The 19,677-nt window shown below is 37.7% G+C and overlaps 2 non-coding genes across 2 annotated transcripts; both read right to left on the bottom strand.

The window, feature by feature from the left end:
• Positions 1-1,350: 1,350 nt before the first annotated feature.
• Trnah-gug (transfer RNA histidin (anticodon GUG)) lies at positions 1,351-1,422 on the bottom strand. Its single transcript has one exon. It is a non-coding gene; the product is annotated as a tRNA-His (tRNA).
• Positions 1,423-1,541: 119 nt separating this feature from the next.
• Trnag-ucc (transfer RNA glycine (anticodon UCC)) lies at positions 1,542-1,613 on the bottom strand. The gene has a single exon. It is a non-coding gene; the product is annotated as a tRNA-Gly (tRNA).
• Positions 1,614-19,677: the final 18,064 nt, after the last annotated feature.

The following is a 19,677-nucleotide window of genomic DNA, read 5'->3' as shown; positions in this document are numbered from 1 at the left end:
TTCTGCCCCCTTTAATCATTCCTAAGGTGCCCGCTTTAAATTTTTCGTACAAAGTTTTTTTTAGCCTCAAAATTAATTAGTAGCACCATTTGATGTATTTTAAAATTCTTCCACCCTACGCCCTGGAATTAATTATATGGGCACCCTTTTCAATTCTTTTGCCGTGATTCTGCGCCATGGAATCATTTCTAAGGCACCCTTTCAAATTTTCCTTACAATGTGTTATTTTCGAAAACAAATTTTTTATGATTCCTGAGAAGTTGCAGATTCATGAGCTGGTTAGCATGAGCTGACTAACTGTGACTAACCGCAACTACAACACTGGGTACAACCCTGTCGCGCACCGGTTAACGATCAGCCAACAGAACACGGTCCACGAAGCATCATCCATTATCGGTCTAATCATAATCCGCCAACAAACAACCAGGTCGAGGGCGGTCGAGTGTATTCATCTCGATAAACTAGACTTGCTGTTGGCGCACACGGAATTGGAGGAGCACCGGGAGAATATCCCCCTGGCGTCGGTGCTGGGAATGTCTGAATCTAGGGGAAAATATCTGTATGCAGCACCCAACACCCGAGTCGAGGAGGGGGAGATTCCGAGCCGAGCTCGAAGAAGAACCATAACAGAGAAATTACGGAAAAAAAGAGTGAGACTTGGGCGAAGGAAGAGCATTGCTCAAGAATATGGAATATTGGATAGTGGATTGGATTGGATACATATGAGCAGTCGACACGCGAGAACAAACCTGTTTGTCCCGGTGTTCCTTCCTTTCCTTCTCTCGCCATACTACTATCCTTCCCAGCTCCGAGGTCCACTTGGCTATGGATGTAGGACTGTCTCTCGCGCTCGACTGGATGTGTTTAATAAATTCCCCAACACAACAGCAACGACAGTACAGCAGCAAAAGCCGATTGAACCCTGAACGAACGGAGCGAACCGAGCCGGGCATGACACAGGAGGTAACGGACGGGTTTCTCGGAATGAGAAGTTGTGGATTGTGCGCTATCTTCGCCTTGGGTTATTTCCCGCATCTTTTGTATTCCGATACAGTTTCCATCCATCCAGCATTGCATTCCTTTTCTTCCTCCCGAGCTCTTCCCGAGCTCCACCAAGCGATGGGATTTGTGGGTGGGTGGGTGTCTGCAAAGGGGTGAGCAGTCGGCAGTCAACACAAAGAAGCATGCAAGATAACGAAGTAAATTGTGTACCGAAAGCTTACGTAGTGTGGTGTAATTAAATGCTGAAAACGTAAAGGTTGATGAAATTTCATTTCAACTCTCCGAGTACAAAAAAAAATGATTACGTGTTCTTCTCCGTGACAATGCCCGCTTCGCAGAAGAAGGCATTGCCGTGACCAGGATTCGAACCTGGGTTACTACGGCCACAACGTAGGGTCCTAACCACTAGACGATCACGGCTATAAAGAACGGTGACTGTAGGAGACTAGTAATGGCAATGCATTATTCCGTCGATGACTCATTTGTTAGTAATAAAAATCAACGAAAAAACAAGGCACAAATGGTTTGCAAAAAACATCTGCGTCGGCCGGGAATCGAACCCGGATCAACTGCTTGGAAGGCAACTATGCTGACCATTACACCACCGACGCCTACACTGTACCAAAAGTATTGCTGGAATCGCACCAAGGCTGCTGCTTGACAACTGAATCGACAAGTTCATATTTTCGCATTTTTATTGAATCAACCATATAATTCGATACCATAAATTTGTCGCATGCAGTTCGACTGAATCGGGGACGGATAAATATCATCACATTACCACCGATTTCGCGAGTTTTTTTTTGTTTTGTCTGTTTGCGCTTCACACTGATCATGGTACAACTCATGCATCTACAATTTTTTTTCCTGTACCGAATCAACTCATTGTTAATCGGTTTCATCATCGCCTTGCAGTGCGCGCACTCACACAATCGCGCGCACGCTGAGGGTCAGTACGGTTTATACAAACATATTTACGAAACACTCAATAAATCATCCCTAAATGCAGCGCCAAGCAGGCACAAATCGTCAGCAGGAAAGGAAGGGCGAAAAAATGCGCTCTCCCTCCGATTGCTAACTGGGAATGGGATAGCAGGCGTTGGAAAAATCCGGAGCAGTAGGCGGTATGCGGCCAAATTCGAAACGTGGCACGTGGTGAAATATTAATGACAGTGCGAATCGGCGGTTAACCAGACTAGTTCATTTTTTTTTTTCAACGTTTAATTCAATCGGAACGGGACTGATTGTTGTTGGTGTCGATTTCCGAACTAGGCTGCTCAGGAGTCGAATCATTGGAATTAATTCGCAAGAGAAAAGAGTTCTGAAATTATGAAATTGCAATTATTTTAGATTATGAACACGAATTGGACGTTTGAGAAAAGTAGACACTGAAAATAAACCAGCGTAGATCACATTAGACAACGTCAAGCGTTACTCAAATTCAGAGACTGAAAGAAAATGTCAAAATTTGAGTATGGATTTGAGTAAAACGTGTTGAGTTTTCAAACATTTGAGTGATAAAAATAGTTTTTGCAGTTTAGTTCTCGGAATATTCTTATCCAATTTAAGATTGCAAGAATACATCGTTTTCCACTACCATTTCTAGATCCGGTTTTTGAAACCATGAATCATCAATCATAGATGTGTGCAAAATATATGCTGTGATTTCAATTCTGCTAGGCAAGAAGTCCAACCTAAGGATAACCAAATCGATGAATTTTGACTCCAAACCGGTCAAAACGGAAACAGTTTTGAATCACTTGTTTGTGCTTCCCTGTTAAAAAAAAACGAAGAATGACTTTAACATGGAATCCTCGTATATAGACATTAACGAAGAAGAATTTCTTTATTTTGAGTGCAAGGAACTCAAATTTTGAAAAAAAAAATTATCTGTTTTTTGATTACAAAATAGTCAAATTTTGACAACTCCGTCCTTCAACTCAAAAATGAATAGATAGGTGGTCACTCAAGTTTGGAGTATGTACATTTTAATAAATTTCAGTGGTGTGTCACTCAATTGTTGAAAAACGATGTTTGAGGTGGTTCTGAATTACAACATGGCGACTTCCGGTTCATTGATATTCCTTGAAAATCCTTACAATATAAGTATTTTCGGAATGGGTTTGATGAGTATATGTTGGAAAATGATGTTTGAGGTAGTCCTGAATTCCAAGGTTTTCCGACATCTACACATCAAACCAGTTCCGAAAATACCCATGTTGTAAGGATTTTCTAGGAATATTAATAAACCGGAAGTCGCCATCTTGTAATTCAGAACACCTCAAACGTCGTTTTCCGACATCTACACATCAAACCCGTTCCGAAAATACCCATATTGTAGTAATTTCCTTGGAATGTTAATGGGCCGGAAATGGTTCTCCCTGTATGCAAAAATCTCTTTTTACGAAGAAGGTTCGTAAAAAAAGATTACGGTATTTGGGATTTTCTTACGTAAAAAGAGTTACGTAAAAAGAGGTAACGTAAAAAAAGTTTACGTAAATGGAGGTTTGGGTGTATACTATTTGGGTTAGGTGTTCATGAATGTCACCGTTTTTCTTCAAGAGGGGACGGGGGTTTTGTGCAACGTCCACGTAGACTCATTTTTTTTATTCACAAAAAAAATTACGAAAAACAGCCAACCAAGCCAGAATTATGTTTCATCAGCTTAGCTTTACCTGAAACAAGTGAGATTCGAAAAAAAGAAAATGTATGGCATTGCTGAAGGGCGAATTTGCGAAAAATATTTCTTTCCTATCGTTCATCCGGTGAAGATCTGTAATAACTGAGAATTGATGACACCTCCCTGTTAACGACTTTTAAGGTGAACGATATAACTAAACTAACTTTCAACACAAATAGTGCATTTCTGCGCTCGCTTTGGGGCTTGTAGTATCATTTCGTTGAAAAACAAAATTTCTTTCGACTGCTTATTAAGTATTTCTAATAACTCTAAGACTGTGGACCATCTCGCAAGTTATTTTAACTTTTAGTTAAAATTTGACAGTCAATTTTTTGGCAATTGGCATGATTATTTTTGGCAGTTCGATAGTTATTTTCCTACATTGAAAAAAAATCCTGCAAAACAATTATAAGTTTAGATTTTGAGTAAAAATTACTCCTTTGTAATTTTGTTTATACTCACAGTAAAATAAAATACTCCAATATTAAGTTTAAATACTTTGTCAAACGAAGTAACTTTTACTCGAAGTTCTTACATTCTATCATTTCATTTTCAGTACAAAGTAAATCCAAATAACTTTTTACCCGTAAAACTTTGAACTGGGCCGTAGTTTTAGCTAAACATTACTACACGATAAAATTTTTTTTCGATAGTTATTATGATGAAATTTACAAAAGTAATCATTTGCGAAATGGTTCACACCATAAGTGCACAAACATTAAATTTTATTGATTGCCTCGCCAGGTATGAAGATGAACGGGTAAAATGAAATTTTACTAGATGATTTTTATTTCAATCGTGTTCATGAGTTTTCCCAGTGAATGAAATCATGACGGCTCTATTTCTTAATTGAAGTAGATTTAACATAATTTCCATCATGTTTCGTGAAAACGAAAAATCTACGTAGACCTTTCTAAAAGAGAGGAGAATTTAAAAATTTTCGAAAGTCTACGATGGAGAAGGGGGGGGGGGGGGGGGGACTTACAAATTAAGATTTTTTTTCACCTGAAAAATAGAGATTTAAACATGGCAACCCGGCACGCTATACGAAATTGAACAAAGCACACTGCGAACGGATCAAAGCCGGTGAAGTTTTCTCATTTCCAGCACGTACCGTCGCGTGCCAGTTTTGCATCGTTATTTTGAATGACGATTCGAATGTTTTGACACTCATCGCCCTATACTTTCAGGAACCGGAAGTCGGATCTGGATTGAATTGCACAGTATCTTTTAAGACAATGAGAGCTTTCATTTGAATCATGATTCATGAAAATCGGTTTAACCGTTGCTGAGAAATCGAAGTGAGTTACATTTTTGGAGCTTTTCTTCACTATTATCGGTGCTTTCGGAGGCGGAAAACGGGGACTAGCAGTCCCAAAGTAGATTTATATATTCACTAACTGATATGGTCTGCCAACTAGATGAATTTAGCAGTAAGTTTCATATAAATGTACACCTCGTTTTGCCATCGCCTTTGAGAAAATACTCATGAAATTGTACTGTAATACCAAACCGGAAGCCGGATATGGATCTTTTTTTCAAGGATTATTTAGAGAATTTCAAGACCTTTGATTGCTTCTTAGTTTGTAAAAATTGGTCAAGAAAGTTCCCAGAAAATTGAGTGCGCATTTTTTAATAAATTTGCACATATTTCCGGAACTGGAAGTCAGATCCAAATAAAATTCAGGAAAATTGTGCGAGGCCATTAGACGAGGTTAGAGAGACAGAGAGAGAGAGAGATTTTGTGACTCGACTAATCGACTAACTGAGTCGAATGGTATATGACAATCGGCCCTCCGGGCTTCGATTGTAAAGGTAGTTTTCATAGCGATTACATAACCTTTCTATATGAGAAAGGCAAAAATTGAAAAATGACATTAACTGGGGATTCCATGGGAAGATACTCTAATTTTGACAGCTTCGTGTCTCTCAACTTAAAAATGAATAGATAATTGGTAACTCAAATTTGGTGAACGTGCGGATGTAGTGACAAAGAGAAGACAGAGCAGCAAAAACGAAACAAAAATTTGTGTCGCCTAAAACTGATGATCTAACAAGGAGTTTGCCGTTGCGTACTGCAGACCAGGCTTTCCAACGACAATGAATCGACAAACTGACAAATTAATCACTGATTGATAACAGCTTGGTTAGATTTTCTTCTAACACGAGATTCTGAAAAATAAACAAAAAAAAAAGATTTTCTTGTAATACGAGATTTCAGAGCAGTTCTAAAATATTAACAACAGAAAAGGTGACAATATCTAAATCAGCTTGAATCGGATGAAACTTTGAATACGTTTTCAGTGTGGTGAATTATTTGGTTTGCCTGAATGAAGAAACCATTTCGTTTCGAAACTGCTTAACAAAATGATATGGCGAAAATTATAGTTGATTTTTTTTTAAACAGCTGTCAATATTAGTTCAATTCAAAATATTTTTTGGTGGAATGAATAACGACTTTAGTTACATTCAACAGTTTTAACTAGGTGTAATCACTAGAACTAATAACAAAATCAAGTAATGCTATTGCTAAAATCAACTGTAAATATCAATTGAAATAAATAAAAGAAACCATTTAAATTGGTGAAAAACAACATTTTATTTTGCTAAACCAACTAAAAAAAATAGTTGAATTTAAATGGCAAATTTAACTCACAAATTAGCCATTTTAACTAATAAGGAGTGTATTGAAAAAAAGCTATCCACATACATTTGTGTTCTACGCATGGATTTGTTATGGTTTTACCTTTTTTTATATATATAAAAAATAGGTATAGAATTCGCTCAAACTTTAGAAAAATTTTCCGAGGCCGATTGTCATATATCAATCGATTCAGCTCGACGAACTGAGCAAATGTCCGTGTGTGTGTGTCTGTATGTGTGTTGTCAGCTAAGAGGTCGAGATCTCAGAGATGGCTGGACCGATTTTGATCAAACTAGTCGCAAATGAAATGTCTCCCCGTCACCCTGAACGCTATTGAATGGTTTTGAGATCGGATGTTTACTTTTTGAGTTATACGAAGTTTTATGTCAAAATTTTCAGTTTTTTGACAGTATCTTTCACAATTGACATTGAAAACAGATTATATTTTCAGACTTAGATTCCGCACGGTAATACCTGTCCAACAAGCCATAGATTGTTAAAATCCGTCCATTTTTAACGGAGATATCGAAATTTTTGTTTAAGCGACTTTTTACCCTATTTCAACAGTAGAAGTTTTAAGCGTTGTGTGGCAAAGAAATGCTTGGGAGCTACATAAAACACTATTTTTTGTACTGTTACATACATTTGTTTCTAAGCACCCAAAAGACTGTGTACAGTATGATATTTTGCCTCGGACCGATTTTAGCACGGTTCGTTTTTGGCAACATAATCGTTCGAAAATGACATATATAAACCGGATGATGGCAGAATTTTTTACTTACAGCAATAAATGCTGGAAGAACATAACACCCATATACCTTTCGAATCAGTTCGTCGAGATCAGCAAATGCGTGTGTGACAAATAATTTCACTCAATTTTTTTCGGAGATGACTCAACCGTTTTCTACAAACTTAGATTCATATGAAAAGTCGTATACTCCCAAACAAGGTTCCTGATTATGCTTGGTTCCGACCTCTGGTTCCGGAACTACAGGATGATATGTGAAACGAAATTAAAACTGTGTAACTTATATTTCTCGTAGATGGCTGAACCGATCTAAGATTCTAATGAAATCTAAGAATCGTCTAAGATTCAAATGAAACGTTTTAAGGTTCTATAAAACATCTTATTTTTCAGTCATATCCAACTTCCGGTTTCGGAGATACAGGGTGATTAGTATAAAAATGTCTATTTCACATAAATTAATCAGGTTTATCGGCTATGCAGATTTGGATAGCCGATAACTAAATGAACTTATTTAATTTTTGGTTGTATTCAGTTTTCGTTTCGAAAGGCACCCAAAAATTTAATTCGCACTACGATTCCTCAAAGATGTCTACACTGATTTTCAAACATTTTGAAACAAATGTAAATTAAACAGCTACTCAGGTGAATTTATCTGACTTCGGCTAAACCGATTTTCGAATTCCGGTTCCAGTATCGAATCGTTTCTCAAAGCTCAATCGTTTTCCCAAAAAGAAGGCAAAACGAGTTTCAGAAACAATAGTTCAAATTAAAATAAATCCAATTTAATCCAATTCTGACTTCCGATTCTGGAATTGTAGGATGATGAATTTTTAAAATTCAAAGCGATATAGAAAATGACAATTCAGAAAAGCTTTAAAGTTGGACTCAAAACTATTGCAATTTATTCGTCATATGACCATTCGAATCGGTTTGGGTTATGCTGGTTCCTGACTACCGGCTCTGGAAGTACCTTAAATTACCCTAAACTCTAAAGTGGAAATTACTTCGACATATCATGGAATTTTTAATCGATTGTTACACTTTTAGATTCAAATTCGATCCGATTTGCAGTTCTGACATTACAGAGTAATGAGTGAATAAAACTTCAAATTGCCACTTAAAACGACGGACATTAGAATAATGTCATGAAAACTGAAACACCGAAGAATATTCATGCAAAAAACACATGCGGATTGATAAAAAAAAAGGTACCATCTCACTGCTAGGTGGATTAAGCACGTTTTTTATGGTCAGATCACAGCATGCTGTGCGTTTGGCTGTCTGCTTTCGTTTCATTACTTGTTTGTGCGGTTGAAATTCTGCGTTTTCAAAATGTCGCGTATTGAAAAGGAAGTTAAAATTAAGGTTCTGGAAGGGTATTGCTATGCGAAAATGGTCGAAGCGGTTTGGAAATCATCATGCTAGAGTTGAAACCATCATTAATAAGTTTGAGGAACACTATTCTTTGGATGAGCTACCAGGAAGAGGCAGAAAACCTGGTTCTTCCAAGCCGAAACTGGACCAGAAAGTTGTGTCTCTAATCATGAAGAACAAATCAATGTCAATACGTAATTTGGCAAAAATCAGGAACAAGTGTCGGAATGATCCAGCGAATCAAGAGGCGAAATAACCTGAAGACCGACAAGAAGCAGAAAATCTCGAAACAAAGTGTAGAACAGAAGAAGCGAGCAGCAACAAGGGCCCGGAAATTGTATTCGCGTCTTTTGCAGTGTCCAGATGCATACGTGTTAATGGACGATGAGACTTATGTAAAGGAGGACTCAAAAACCCTTCCAGGACCACAATACTTTACTGTCGTCGTTAGGGAAAATGTGAGCGATGCGGACAGATCGATTCAAGTGAAGAAATTCGGTCGAAAGGTACTGGTATGGCAAGCAATATGTTCTTGTGGTTTGAAGTCAACCAATTTTACACTGCCGGAACTATAAATGCAGAAATCTATCGATCTGAGTGCCTCCAGAAATAATTTCTGCCTTTATTTAAGAAGCATAGTACACCTCCACTGTTTTGGCCGGATTTAGCGTCGGCTCACTATGTCAAAACCATTCTAAATTGGCTGGCGGAAAAGAGTATAAATTTCGTTAAGAAAAATATCAATCCTCCAAATTGCCCTCGACCCATCGAACGTTACTGGGCAATCGTGAAGAGGGTCTTCAAGAAGACTGGTAAGGCAGCTGGGAACATGCAGAAGTTAAAAAAAATGGGCTCAAGCGTCCAAAAAATGCGATGCAACGCTTGGCCGGAACTTGATGAAGAGCGTTCGATCAAAAGTTCGAAAATTCGTGAAGGAATAACTTAAACTTCATCCGGTTTTCATTATGTTCAAGTTTAACCTCGTACAATAAAATATCAATTTTTAGTTTGAATAAAATATCGATTTTTATCATAATTTGAAAGAAAAAATTGTAGATAGCTTATTTTCGATACACTCCTTAGCTTAGAAAGAATGTATGCATATTGTGCTGTGGATAAAAATCGCGACCTGATTTCATCGAATAAATAGAGAATCTAAAACATAATAGAATGCGGATGGGAATGCAGTTAATTCCTACAATTTGACCGGTTGTGCAGTGCCCGAGGTGCACATGAGGACGAGACGCCACTAGTTTCCAGGCAAGCTAAGAAATATTTTTACGTGTTTTGTCTCGCCACTTCAAGTGACGGTATCCAATTTTTAACACACTTCACCCAATATATCCGGAATCGGAAGGGTGATCCGTGTGAAATTCGGAAGTTTTGTATGAGACCATGAGACCTTTCATTTGAATCTTTCGTCTCTGAGAAAAGTAAGTGCATTTGTTTTCATTTTTTTGCACATATCACCCTGTAATTCCGGAACCAGAAGTCGGATTCGAATAAAATTCAAGAACTTTGCGTGGGATTACAAGACCTTTCATTTAAATCTAAGTTCATGAAAATAGGTTCAGCCATCTCCGAGAAAAGTGAGTGTTACATACATACATACACACACATACACACACACACATACAGACATTTTGCGTACTCGACGAACTGAGTCGAATGGTATATGACCTCCGAGCCTCAGTTCGAAAATCGGTTTTCACAGTGATTGCGTCACCTTTCTATATGAGAAAGGCAAAAACTTTAAACGCGTTTTAAAAGTCCGTGTCCATAGTCATTCAAATACTAATTCACCATTTTTTTTCGAATTTTGCACTCTTTCTACATATAAAAAACCTGACCCCAACGTTTTCCTTCTCGTAGTTTGTTACTTATGGGAGGTTTACCAGCTACAAAATGGCGGATTTTTTCGTGTAAAATCGTTGTTTTCACTTTGAACAACCACCAAAAATTAAAAAAAAAGTTAAAAAATCAAACAGAAACGTTGAGGTCTTGAAAAACTTTTACTCTAACTATGCTGCTTTGGTATGTTGACTTTTGATTAGTCTGCGATGAGATACAGTGGACACCGCAAATCATGATTTTTAAGAAGCGTTCTCAAAAAATACCTCTTCCCCGACTTATTTCTTAGTATTTTTTCACGAAAAAATTACAAAATGTTGTTCGCATGATGCTTTTTATAATGCAAAACATTTGAATTTATTTTGTTGAACGATAATTCATCATTCAGATCCTACCCACCACTCCACCCTCCCCCTCCCACTCGAAAATTTAGTCTGATTTGGCAAGCTGTCACTACATTGAAAAATGCTACAATGATTCCGAGACAGCACACAATGGTCCAAAACTGCAATCTTATGCCATTAATTATTTGACAGTCTTTTCGTGAACTTTTTCTTGTCGGTGTCTTCTGCAAAATTGTAGGGGGTAGGGTAGAAAGAAAGGTGAAACCTTTTTTAATCCACCTAGTGGTGTAATGATGCCTTTCTCATATTACTTACATTTTCAAAAATATCACTAGCAGATTCTGTGAAGAATTTTTTTTTCAATCCAGAATAAAATAAGAAAGTTTCTTTGGGTTTAAACTGACATAACCTTTTCAATTTGTAAACAGTTATGTCAAGTTAAAAATAATTTTTCTTTTGTTTTTATCGTCGCACTAAATAATTAAACACACTTTACTCTATAGTGCTGGAACCGGAAGTCGGATTCGTATAAAATTTAACAGCAACCTTTAAGACTATAGGAACTTTCATGTAAGCCTGTTTGTGGAAATCGATCAAATCATCTCTGAGAAAATTGATTGAGTCTCGTTTAAAACATTTTGACCACTATTTTCGGTACTTCTGGAACCGGGAACTTGGAACCAGTACAGCCGAAGTCGGTTCGTTTAGTAGGTAACTAATATAGCCTACAAATTGAATCAGTTTTAAGCCCAATCTAGAAGAATTTTACCCTCCTTTGCATCGTCGCTCTAAATGACGGTGTGAAATTCTATAACAACCTTTGGGACTACGAGATTTTCTATTTTATGAGTGACATTATTTGACACATACTCACACACATACACGCATAGACACATACATTGCTCAGCTCGATGCACTGTGTCGAATGATATAGAACACTTAGCCCTCTGGGCCAATTTTCACTAGTCAAATATTCAAGTGATCGCATAAACTTTCTATATGAGAAAGACAATAAGTGTACTTTTATAGAAAAGCATCGTTATCATGATCTTGTCATTACACTAACAAGTAGGTACAAATTGAATAAAAGAATTAGAAATTTACATTTTTTCACCTGAAAAATATAAAGTTTAATGTGGCAACCCTGCACGCTATGCGAAATTGAACAAAGCACGCAGCGAACGAAGCAAAGGCGCACGTACCGGTTTTGCAACGTCATTTTGAATGACGATTTAAATGTTTTGACACTCACCGCCCTATAATGTCGGAACCACCGGAAGTCGGATCTTGATGAAATTGCACAATAGATTTAAAGACAATGAGATTTTCTTCACTGTTATCGGTGCTTTCGGAAGCGGAAAACGGTGGACTAGTAGTCCCAAAATATTATTATATATTCACTAACTAACAATATCTACCAACTAGATGAATTTAGCAGTAAGTTTCAAAAAAATCTGTACCTCGTTTTGCTATCGCTTGTGAAAAAATACTCATGATGCAAAAATTAACTTGTTACTGGATGCAGATAGAGAGGTTTCGAACTTTGAAGAGCCGAAGACGAATTCATAGCTTTACCTGATGCTAACTAATCACTCATGTACTCAAAGCATAATTGTTTGGTGTTAATCAAAGATACCCCAAAAAATCACAATGTCTAGCTTCAATTAGATAAATTTATTTATCGATCGTCGTACGCCCAATTCCATACTGGTCTGTGTATTCACCGTGTGCAGGACAACAGTGGCTCTTCGCTAATGGAAAACACATTCGGCCAGAGCACACATATCTGTGCTGATACCAGCCCGGCAGTGGCAACAAAATCGTTACCAATTCCAATAATCTTCCCTTTACCGAAAGCAAACCGAAGGGACTCGAATCGATTTGATCCCTCCGCCACCGCATTTGTGTGGTGAACACGAAAAAACGGGACTGCAAAGTCAGGTTGTAGGGAAAACTGCCTGTTTTCGGGTGCGAATATGCGTGTTTGTGACGAGATGTGAGATACAAACAGGATCGATCCGGGATGGGTTTCTTCACATTCTTGTGGGCGGAAAAACCCTGAGCGGAACGAGTAGCCACGATCTAAGAGTATTTTATTCTGTGCCGTTTTTTTTTTTGCTCTTTCTGCTTCACGGTGAAATTTATTCACTTGGACTGATTTATTGTTACGCATTTACCAGTGTTTCTGATGTGCGGTTCGGCGAGGTCAACCGAATGCTAGGGGAATTCGTATACAAGGTAAGGTGATTTATAGAGTACATAAAGTAGTATTCAATTATGGACAACCGGGCCGACTGCCACCCGATCCTGTTGCTATTATGGACTATCAATATGTTACGTTTTTGTACTGTAATTAGAAATTATCAAACCTCAAGATAAGTTTCGAGAAATTTAATACTGTTTCAGTTTCAGACTCCGACATGCGACACATTGCCATATGTCTAATGAAAACAGTCACGGGACACAATCTTTCGGAACGTGTAACTTTTTGCTTCCTCTGCAGTCAACCTTCCGACCGGCTTCCAATCTCCCATCCGTAAGGCGCGGAGTAAGACGAGTTCTCAGCACTCTGCACATTATTAGTTGCACACTCTGAAGAACATTCTCTGGGAGTCCGGACCAGCCTCGCGATCACTTCCTCTTGCTCGCCGGTGCTCTTGATGGAGAAGGTCCAGGTATGAACATTTCAGAAAACCTCCCATCTATTGAGTCTAGCGCTCGTTCCTCTCGACCGTGCTCCACCGATTCCCGTTGCACTATTTTCTCCTCCCAGCAGCGCAATTCTCATCGTACCGTACGTTATTCATCGTTGCCAGGAAAGCTCTCCCCCTTTTTTGGAAAGGTACCCGAAACAGACAGCACCGAAACGTGCGTTTCTTCTGTGTGACCATTAACATAATCTTTTCCCCTTTTGTCGATGCTCATGAAAAGTTTGGCACAATAACCCATGCTTTGGGTGAATATATGCGAGCATATTTCCAAACGGAGTAGGGTTCCCCTTTTTTCAGCAAAGCCTGGGTGGGAGAGCCCCACGGTTCTTTCGCGAGAGATTCTTTCCAGTAACCGGCCAGGCGCCCATGATCGGCAGCAGGTTGACTCCGGTGTTATCTCATTGAAATGACGAAATTCAAACCGAGAGAAAATCAGGGTCTTCATCTTGGGTAAGTTCGATGTCAAAACCATTGTCGGTTGAGGGAAAGAACAAAAAAATCCTGAAACCCATCCCGTCACAGTGGCACGGCCCGCTGCTCTTCTCTTTGAGTGTCGAAGTGAATTTACTCGCCATACGAAAGGAAAAAAATATCAACAACACCGTATTCCGTGTTGGTTGAAGTGCGTGGGTTCACAGCTCTATTGTTGAATGAATGCTAGCCAGGCCAGTTCGCTCATCGGTGCCACTTTCCCGTGATCGTGGTGAGGCTATAAATCGTAATTATGGCTTTTGCTGACGCAAGTCGAAAGCGATAGAATGTGTGGGACCGTGATGGAGGATGTCTTCTCTGCACATTCGTGAATATTTTCCTTACTGTCATCGAAACAAACAGTACCGAAAGTATGCTGACCAACTTTGGAAGTTGTTTCACAAAATTGTGAATATTTCATACGTCAAATAAGAGGTGTATTTCAAGGGGTAAAAGATTTGATTTTCAAAAAAATAACACATAGGGTAAGGGCTCCCTATTTCATCTCATTTGTAAGGACGTCGCCTCAAAACCCCGATTCAGCCACTAAAATCACTATGATTTTTTTCATATTTTTGCTTAATTCGCCTTGCTCCACATTGAGAATTGACTCACATTTCTTGAAAATTTAACTAATATTCATGAAACAGCTAGAAAAACTTATGATGTGTCCAATACTCTGCTCTTAATTTCATCTCAATGGATTTTTATCCATCCTATCGTTGGTCCTTTATTCATCCTATAAATAAGTAATGGCGACAGCAATCAAAACAAAATATTCCACTATTCCACTCTCAGGTTCAAAATGTCAGAGTTCTTCTTAGAAACGGCCTAATGCCAACTATGAGACAGCACACGATATTTTTAGGAACCAGCTTGAAATCATTTCAACGTTTAAAAAATTTTCGGTCGTTTCCGTTACCTTTCGATTTATATTTAATTTTTTTTTGCAAAGTTAATTTGGTGAACTTTAAATAAAAACAAAATCGGAATTGTTACTATTTAGGCATTAGCCCTTCTTGAAACAAAATTCAGAGCCAGAGATGCCATTTATACAGATTTATCTGTATTGTATAGATTTTTGCGTTCGCATACTGATTTAAATCAATGTACAGATTTTATACAGATTTCCTAAATTTATTACAGATTTGTACAGGTTCATAAAAAGTGAGAAGTAAAAAGTTAGACTTTCTCTCTGAGTATCTATTAGTATTTGATTGCAGTGATTCTTTAAAAGTTTATCAATCAACGGACAAATCTCATGTTAAGGTCTGAGAACAGAGGGCCACGTGTTGAGTTTTAAATCGATCGCGTGGCTCGCTCAATTACCTTTGCGCATCATATTTCTCTTGTACTCTCTCGTATATGAAAAAACTGTACCGGGTTGCCAGCATACATTTTATTATTTTGATGAGAAGTTTTATCACATTAATCTATCGTATAGGTTGGACATAACATGGATTCCAATGAACAATGAAAAAATATTCAGCTTTCACAAAGATTGAATGTCTGTGTGTTTGGCAGCCGTGTCGAGCCAATTTTATTTCTCTCTTCTATTTCAGAATGCTATCAGGAAACCAAAGCGAAAAAAATGGCGGATGCATTGAAACTGACTTAGTTTCACAGAAAAATACAAGACTTTATTTTTATCGCGATAACATATATGTTTTTATGTACTAATCGCATCTAAACTAAATTATCTAGACTTTGTCACGGTAGATTTATGATACAAGCCTTTAAGGCCGAGATATTCGATGAACAAGTAGAGGTATGCATTTCCAAGCGTTCCAATTTTCAGCAGTTCTTCAGTCAGAAAAAAATACAACACGACCGCTAAACTCAATGAATCATTCTGAAAATTTCACAGAATATTCACAACTAAATTTCGAAGACATTGTCAGTTGGTTTTTTCTATATTCTGCAACGTTTCCAAGAAAATTTAATTTGAAACGGGAAAATAGCAAAAAACCTACCACTTTACGGTACTGTCCTCAGCCCATAAAATAGGAATCTTCTATGCACACACACAAGTGTGACAATAGCTTTTATAATCATTTTAAAACATTTCACAGTTTCGTTCAGGTAGGTTGTAAAATATTATTCATGTTCAAAGTAATGAGGTGACGATATGAGATAGAAATAGGAGTTCAGATTAAACAGGGAGAAGTTACCCTAAAATTTGAAAAATTGATAAAATCTTTGTTGGAATCGATAGAGCGATCAATATAATTTAATGTTTGAATATAATTCTTTAACATATCGACCAGTATTCCACGAATTTAATGCTTCAACAATGGCTTCCAGTGCGTCAATTGTTGCAGGTTTATCCTTTTAGACATGAGCCTTAACATGGCCCCACAAGAATTAGGTCAAAGGCGTTAAATCACACGATCTAGGCAGCCAATTGGCGGGCTCAAAACGTGAGATAAACTGTTCTTCGAATGCGGCTCTCAATTTGGACATTGTTTCGCGTGCCGTGTGGGTTGTGGCACCGTCTTGTTGAAACCACATGTCAGGCATGTCCAATTCATCCATTTTGGGCAAAAATTACACGGTAGCACTCGCCATTCACAGTCACATTCCGCCCAGCCCATAATCCACACCAAACAGTGACTTTTGATGTGGAACACATCTTTATTTGCTATATAGGGGTGCAAATTAGAAACTCAAAAAAAAAATACATGTAGAAATGTGGTCAGGTTTTAAACACTTACAGCTCAGTATATTTTGTATTAATTATTAATATTATTTCATTATTTGATTTAAAATATTTCTAAGATTCGATTTGAATGTATCAAGCCACGTATTTTCAATTATAAATGATTGAAATTTGGATTAGTAGCGAGCAGTGTCCTATTTTGTCTGCTAAAAATCTCCGGCATATCGGATTTCCCTGCCATAGACGACGGTTTTGAAGGAGTAAGCGATATATCAAAGGGAAAGCATCGCTCTGATTGGTCAATCGATGCCAAAGCACGCGAATCTATAAATAGAAGCAAAATTATAACTAACGTTTCAGTCCTACGCGTAGCATGCTAGAGGTAGGTTGTTGCTAGACAGCAAGACAAAAAGTTCCATAAAACGTTTTGAAGCTTTAATTGGTATGCTCTGATCTTGTGTCATGCAAGCTCGGATGGAATTCCATGTTATGTAGTTTCGCCTGAGAGATTGACAACTACCCCAGGGTAAAAGTTGAGTGCGTAAGATTAATTTCTAATTTATATAAAATGAGCTCGATTGATAATGAGAAATAGTTTATCGCTTCAACCGAAATCGCAGAATGGTAGAGAAACTTAACGCTATAAAAATCACTGCTTGCATACAAAACTTGAACACAACGAAGAGAAGCTTTAATATCAAAAACCGTATCGCAAGTATGTACAAAGATATAATTGCATACATTTGGGATATTGGTGTAATTTCGTCGGCTATAAAACAAACAATGTTGGTTCCTAATCAAGATAAATCTAGGCAGACTCTCGTGCAATAGCGGATTCAAAAGTGTGACGATTGATTGAACTGTTTGATTGTAGATCATTAGAAATTTTGGTTGCCTTGTTCCACATCAATGGCTCGAACAACCACATGGGGCTGATCATTGTAGTTTTTTGGGATATATTGGTAGCTCGTGCAATGCTTCTGACTGGTCTTCACTCCAGATGTAGCAATTTTGCTTGTTGACGTCCCCATTCAACCAAAAATGAGCTTCGTAGCTGAACATGTTTTTTTTCGATAAACACTCTCTTAACCGAGCATGAATTGTGATAATAAAATTAAATAATTTGCAAGCGCTGTTCGTTCGAAAGTCGATTTATGATTAAAGATCAAACTGTTCAAGTTTGGCAATGACACAAGACATGATTCACGCGTGATCTGTCAAAAACATTGTTGCCAAAAAGATACCAGCAAAAAAATCAACCTTTATGATAAAATTATCAAATTGAAAACAGTTGTTTCCACAAAATTTGTCTAAATTCGAAGCTTCATTATAAAACAATGATTTACACTTCCAAGTAATATTTTTAATTTTAATAAATACGTAATACATAGCAGTCTGCTGTATTGAATATCTAAATCTATATATATATATATATGTTTGTAATGCGATAACTTCGGAACTGCTGAACGGATTGCACCAAACTTGACACAGGTACTTCTTGTATTTCAGAGATGGCTTAGGGAGTATATTTATATGGGAGGGAGTGTAGCAAGTGTTATAAACAAGGGAGGGTCATGGAAAAATTCATATAACTTGACAAGAATCGATACGTTTTGAAGACCGTAGAACCATTTTGCATACCTTAATATGACTATACGGGGGGTGGATGTAGCAAAAGCCTTTAAATAGGAGGGTGTAATGTTTAAAACGGCATAATTCCGAAACTACTGAACGGATTGCCACCAAACTCGGCACAGATACTTCTAGCTCTTCTGAGATGATCATAAGCGTATTTCTATGGGTGGAGCGAGCGTAGTAAGTGTTCTTAACAGGGGGAGCTCATGAAAAAATTTGTCAAATTTGACGAGAATCGATACTTTTTTAAGACCGTAGAAACATTTTGCATATATTAGATATGATTATATGGGGAGTGGATGTAGCAAGTGCCTTTAAAAAGGGGGGTGTAATCTTTGTAATGGCATAACTCCGGAATTACTGAACGGATTGCTATCAAACTTGGCACATGTACTTCTTGCTCTTCAGAGATGGTCATAAGCGTATTTTTATGAGGGGAGAGAGCGTAGCAAGTGTCATAACCAAGGAGGGGTCATGAAAAAATTCATATAACTTTATGAAAACCGATATTTTTTTAAGATTTTAGAAACATTTTGCATACCGTAGATATAATTGAATGGGGGATGGATGCAGCAAATGCCTTTAAAAAGGGGGGTGTAATGTTTGTAATGGCATAACTTCAAAACTACTTAACGGATTGCTATTAAACCTGGTACATGTACTTCTTGCTCTTCAGATATGCTTATAAGAATATTTCCATGGGGGAAGGGAGCGTAGCAAGTGTCCTTAACAAAGGTGGTCATTAAAAATATTATCTAATTTGACGAGAATCGGTACTTTTTGAAGACACTTTTTGCACAACTTAGATAAGATTATAAGATATTCTGTTAGGAGAGGGTGTAGTAAGTGCCTCTAAAAAAAGGATGCAATGTTTGTAACGGCATAACTCCGGAACTATTGAACGAATTGCTATAAAATTTGGTACAGTTATTTCTTGCTGTTCAGAAGTAGTCATAAAGGTATTTTTATAGGGGAGGAAGCGTTGCAAGTATCATTAACAGGAGGGGCCAAGAAAAAAAATTCATAAAATTTGACAAGAATCGATAATTTTTGAAGATCATGCAAACATTTTCCATACCTTAGATATGATAGATATGGGGAGTGAATGTAGCAAGTGCATTAAAAAAGGAGGATGTAACGGCATAACTCCGACACTACTGAACGGATTGCTATCACACTTGGCATAGCTGCTTTTTGCTCTTCAGAGATAGTTGTAAGGGTATTTTTATGGGGGAGAGAGCGTAGCATCTATCCTTAACAGGGGTAATGAAAAAATATATTTAATTTGACGAGAATCGATACTTTTTGGAGACAATAGATACTTTTTGTGCGTATTCGTGTGGGGTGGATGTAGTACGTCCCTCTAAAAAGGGGATGTAATGTTTGTAACGGCGCAACTCCGGAACTACTGAACGGATTGCTATCAAATTTGGCACAGATACGTCTTGCTCTCCAGAAATGATCATTAGGACATTTTCAGGGAGGAAAGTGTGTGGAGCGAGAGAGTCAATGACGAAATTTGAATAGAATCGACATTTAGACAAGAAGGAGGGGTTTT

This window comes from Malaya genurostris, chromosome 3, assembly GCF_030247185.1.
Source record: "Malaya genurostris strain Urasoe2022 chromosome 3, Malgen_1.1, whole genome shotgun sequence".
In the NCBI taxonomy this organism is placed as follows: domain Eukaryota; kingdom Metazoa; phylum Arthropoda; class Insecta; order Diptera; family Culicidae; genus Malaya; species Malaya genurostris.
The sequence above is the reverse complement of the archived record's forward strand: the minus strand, read 5'-3'. Positions and strand labels throughout refer to the sequence as shown.